The following is a 6,000-nucleotide window of genomic DNA, read 5'->3' on the forward strand; positions in this document are numbered from 1 at the left end:
CTGACACCACTCTCCAGTGTCTTTTATCCTTTAGGATAATTTTGCCAATTTTCCGGTAATGTTAAATGTCCACAGATGTTTGAAATGAAGTCTGCTGATTTGTAACTCAAAGACTTTAACTACCAAATTGTTAAGGAATGTCAGTGGACACTGGCAATTTCACTGTAGTTCCAGCAGAAGACCACTGAGTGTCCCAAAGACGCCCCTGTCAGTTCACCCTGGCACAAAACTCTGCCTAATGATTTTGATTGTTTCAGATTAGGAATAAGACTAGAAAGACACCATTGCTAGCATCAGACTATACTGCGTGCATGTGTGGTTTGAGTGTACCTTTTAGTCAAAGAAAAAAGTTAATATTAGTGAAAAATATTGCTTCGTTTTACATTTATTAAAATTACTATGGATACTGTAAAGAATTTTATAGAATGTAAAAAAATGTAAAAAAAGTGAGTGGTTTTTAAATAAATGTAATTGCCTCTCACAGTAAATAGACATGAGTAGGAATGAAGACGATATAGGTTTTATATAAATATATACATATATATTTATATATAATATAAAACATTTGATGAAACGATAAAGTTACCTTTGTCTCCACTTTGAACCCTCCATTAATCACATTGCTTATTTTAACTATTTCAACCATTCAGAAAAACTTTACGTTCAAGTCTTTAAAATTTAGAGTCTGATTCAATAGTTACCTTTTTATTAATTCATTTCCCAATGATATCTTTTAGGAAAGGCCCATGTTAATTTATTCTTTGAAATTGTATCCCTTGGAACACAGTGATAATCACACCTATTCACAGTCTTAACCTGTACTTCTCAATACGATTGCAAGCCAAAATACTAAGAAACGTCTAGGAGTTTGGTTTCTACTCACACTAAATGAGTCAGAATTCCTGGCAGGACCAGGGCATTGTTAATTAAAAAAAAACATTTTAAGAGATTTTATTGCATAATAACAGTTGAAAGAACAATTTTCAACATGGGTGACAAATATGTTTTCACGTCCTGCAACAGTATCAAAAAAATTGACAGCTGCCTAGAGAACTATGTTAAGAATGAGCCAAAGGTCACGCATGAACACAGTTTGAAAACATTATGGTGCATGTGTAGTATGTACCTGAATCTCCAGATGGGGAGCGGTAACTCATATATCATGTTCCTGATGTCCCTATGAGGTCTTTTCAGTTTAAATGATTCAAAGTTTTTTCCATGTTCCTCTGATCTTTATATTACAGGTCTCTCCATGCATATTTCACAAAGCTGAGGGTTTTACTTAAGTAAGTTTGTTAATGCTTTTTCTGAAGGATGAATTGTAAGATTGAACAATAGTATTTGAAGACACGGAGAAGAAGAACACAATCACACACACAATTTAAATATTTATAAAGTGACTGTGTATTTAGTTTAGCCACAGCAGAAATTGTAATGAAAAATTTGCTCATGCTGTTATCAATATAATTTAATGAACTCAGAAGGGGAAAATCTTCCTTGTATCTTCACCTCTGCTAGTTGTCCCTACTCTATTTTGGCTTATTCAATATTCCTGAGTTGTTTTATTTTAGTAATTACTTTATTCCTTTATAACGGTTCTGAAAATGCTGAGAGACTTGTGTACCCTATCTTGCATGTTTGCAAAATTCCCAGAAAGCATCAATTACAGTGAGTTATTACTATTGACACTTGATCTTTGTCAATTCCAGTCTGTCACCTGTAACACTTTCTAGTTCTGTTTCTGCAATGACCTAAATCACAGTATTTGAAGCAAAGGCTTGTCATAGGCTGTCCTTGGTCACACCACCACTAAAGTAGATATTCTATATACAGAGAAACATATTTGAGAAATATGCCCTCTGCGTGAAAGGATTAAGATTCATCCCCTAGTTGATGCATCTTCTCTCTACTTTATCTTATGGACAGTATCTCATAATTTATAAATCAGGTTAGTTTGCCTTAATATATTGTATACTTATAATAACCTGTTAGGTCAGTTACCCATTTCCAGATGAGTAGACAGAGGTTTAAGGAACCAAATAGCTTGTCTCATATAGCTTATATAATTAAAATTATAGTTATGGCTAAAGTGTCACAGGTTTTTCTATTCCTATAGGAATATGCTTTCCTTATGTAGGACATTTTCAAATTAAGTGAAAGACAAACCATCACATTTATAAACCCAGGATATTGAGCATTTTACTATTATGGCAAAGGAGAAAACAGAGTGGTTAAAGCGTTTTTAGTTTTGTTGCACAGGACTGATCCTGTTATTTTGTTATTTGTTCATTGTTTGTGTAGGTTGTAAGATGATGGAAATTTTAGTTAAAATAACTGGCTTGCCTACTTTGAGAAAAATACTACATTGGAAGAGATAACTATCTTTGTTCTAATAATTTACCTCGTTGGGCATTTCTTTTATGTGGATAATAAGCTTCCCCCTCCTTTCATGAATGACCATTCCCAGTAGTATTTACAATGAAGATTTGCATTTTTGGGAGATGTTGTCATATCCTGTGTACTGCAGGTGTTAAACATCTTAAGGCCAACATTTCAAAGAAACATCTGAATTTTTATGCCCAATAGAACTTGCATGTGTTTTCTCATGCCCTTGAATTAACCATGCATGCAGAAAACGCATGTGCAAGCCATATGGCAAGTGAGGTCTATGTCATTTCCTAGAGTCTTTCCTGCAAGAGCCTGGTTTGCATACCAGAGAAATGACAGCTGAATCCTGTAAGGACTCAAATACTAGATTAAGACCAAACACTGAAATTATTTTTAAAACAAAGACACTCAAGGGTACCTAAGTAATTCTTGCAGTCAGAACACTAGGAACAGAAGCAGGGATGTTAACGCATTTGGAAACTCTCCATTAAAGAATGTCTAAGTGTGGCCTTTCACTAGAATTATCTCAGACAATAATAATCTGCCAACAGAAACAAAGAAACTGCATGTCCGTGGATTTAGTACTTTCTGCTAGGAGTCAAAAGTCGTATCTCCTGAGGAAGTGTAGCTTTGGGGTGATATATTTGGTTCACTTTACTGGCTATGTACTTTCTCATTTGCCACAGGCTTTAACACTTACCATTGTGTTAAACACTCTCCAGTACATACATTAAGGCTGCCAAGCTGATCCCAACCAGCACTGAGTTAATAACTCCTGTGGGTGGCCAGGCTTGCTGTAATAGTCACCTCCCTTATGTCCCGTGCAATTTTCAGCTAAATTAATTTGGGTCTAGTTTCTCATTCATAGTAAATTAGTCATGTCCTTAAAATTACACTTTATCTTCTTTGAACAATGACATTTTAAATGTTAAGATACATTCATTGTAGAAAATAAAGTGTTACATCATAATACCTTCATAGCATGTTCTTTGTTCATGTTCATTATATATCTTAACATAATTCAGTGAAATCAAGTAGCTTTCTCTATTTAATGTGTTTCATGTCATCTTTACCTATCAATTCATTGTTTCTAAAAAAAATTAAGTAAATCAATCACCAACATTTATTAAGTGTTTAATCTGGTTATCAACTATGCTTGGTTTGAGAGATGGATTTGAAATTTAAATAGCAGAGTCAAAGAGTCCTCAGTGAAAAGATATTATGAGATAATTGGCCTTGACTTTTTTTTCTGTGTCTCTTCATATGGTCATTCTTTTATTATATTTTATAATTTTACAAATTTTCACCTCCTCCCATTTCCCTTCCCCTCCCCCATCCCCCTTTCCCCTCCTTGTCCAGTCCAAGGAGCAGTCAGGGTTCCCTGCCCTGTGGGAAGTCCAAGTTCCTCCCCCATCCATCCAGGTCTAGAAAGGTGAGGATCCAAACAGACTAGGTTCCCACAAAGCCAGTACATACAGTAGAATCAAAACCCAGTGCCATTGTCCTTGGCTTCTCAAAACAATGACATCTTGAATTTTGCGTGCAAATGGATGGAAATAGAAAACACCATCCTGAGTGAGATAACCCAGACCCAAAAAGATGAATATGGTATGTACTCACTCATTAGTGGACTCTAGCCATAGAATTGAGCCTATATTACATGATCCTAGAGAAGCTAGATAGGAAGGTGAACCCAAAGAAAAACATTTAGTTAACCTCCAGAATATTGGAAGTAGACAAGATTGCCAGGCAAAAATTGAGAGCTTGGGGGTGGGGGCAGGATTGAGGTAAGGGGAGATGGGGAGAGAGAAGTGAGAAGGGGAGGATGGGGAGAACTTGGAGGAATGGGACAGTTGGGATGGAGGAAGAGTGGATATGAAATCAGGGAAGTATATATCTTAATTAAGGGAGCCATTTGAAGGTAGGCAAGAGATTGGACTCTAGAGGGGTTCCCAGGTGTCCAAGGGGATGTCCCAAGCTTGCTCCTTGAGCAGCTGAGGAGAGGGGGCCTGAACTGGCCCTTTACTATAGCCACTCTGATGAATATCTTGATATCACCATAGAACCTTCTTCTGACGTTGGATGGAGATAGAGACGGGAACCCACATTGGAGCACTGGACTGAGCTCCCAAGGTCCAAATGAGGAGCAGAAGGAGAGAGAACATGAGCAAGGAAGTCAGGACTGTGAGGGGTGTGCCCATTCACCCAGACAATGGGACTGATCTAATGGGAGCTCACCAAGGCCAACTGGACTGGGACTGATGGAGAAATGTGATCAAACCGGACTCTCTGAATGTGGCTGACAAGGAGGGCTGACTGAGAAGCCAAGGACAATGGCACTGGGTTTTGATTCTACTGTATGTACTGGCTTTGTGGGAACCTAGTCTGTTTGGATCCTCACCTTCCTAGACCTGGATGGAGGGGGAAGGAACTTGGACCCACAATGGAGCACTGGACTGAGCTCCCAAGGTCCATATGAGGAGCAGAAGGAGAGAGAACATGAGCAAGGGAGTCAGGACCACGAGGGGTGCGTCCATTCACCGAGACAATGTGACTGATCTAATGGGAGCTCACCAAGGCCAACTGGACTGGGACGGATGGAGCGCGTGATCAAACTGGACTTTCTGAATGTGGCCTTGACTTTTTAGATAAGGACTGTTCCAAAAGGAAGTAGAAACTGAGGCAAGGGCGTAAGTTACACCAGGTTAGACACAACCAGGGAGTCCTAAGAACCCTACTGTAAAGAGGGTGGAAATGTCTCTATGTTATCCTACCTGTAGCTGGGGAGCTATTAGCATTTGATAGCTTTTGGGAAAGGAAGAGCCAGGCTTTTTTGTTTTAGTTTTTGAATCATGAAATTTCAGGTAGGCTGGATACAAACCAAAGCAGCCCTAAATTCCAAGACAAGAGCAACTAGGCTTTAGGGGAAAAAACAAACAAACAAACCAGAAAGAATCTCAAAGTTAAGTGGGAAGGGGTGGGGCAGATTGAAAAAAGTGGTTAGGGGCTGTCAGTCACGGCCCATGCCTTTATTCCCAACACTCCGGAGGAAGAGGTAGGAATCTCTTTGAGTTTGAGTCTACTCTAAAAAATGAGTTCCAGGACAGCCAGAGTGGTTATACAAATAAACCCTGTTTTGACTGCCCTCCCCACTCAAAAAAAAAATGTTGGTTAGGGCAAGTTTGCTGGGGAGTAAATATGTTCAAAATGTATTATATTAAAATCCCAAAGATTTATTAAAATTTCATTTTAAAAATAAATCCCATTGTATATGGAACACTATCAGTAATAGAGAAAGGGAGAAAGGAGTGGAGGCAGGTGGTGGGTGCGCAAATGGCAGATTATAAAGAACCTTAAAAATTAAGGCTGGAATAATTTACAGGTTTTTGTTGTCAGGAAAGTTTTTACTTTTTTGTAACATTAAAGTAGAAGGTAAACCTCTTAGGAAGGGTAGTGTGATTGAGGGAGGAGGAGGATCAAGAGACAGTAAAGGATAAAAGTCAATTTCATACATATATAAGAAAGTCAAAATGAAACACTTTATATAAGTAATAAACACTGGTGAAAAGTATAAAATTGTCATGTTTACTCAGGTGAAAATGAAGTCCTTAA

The sequence above is a fragment of the Arvicola amphibius genome, chromosome 8 (assembly GCF_903992535.2).
Source record: "Arvicola amphibius chromosome 8, mArvAmp1.2, whole genome shotgun sequence".
Taxonomy (NCBI): Eukaryota; Metazoa; Chordata; class Mammalia; order Rodentia; family Cricetidae; genus Arvicola; species Arvicola amphibius.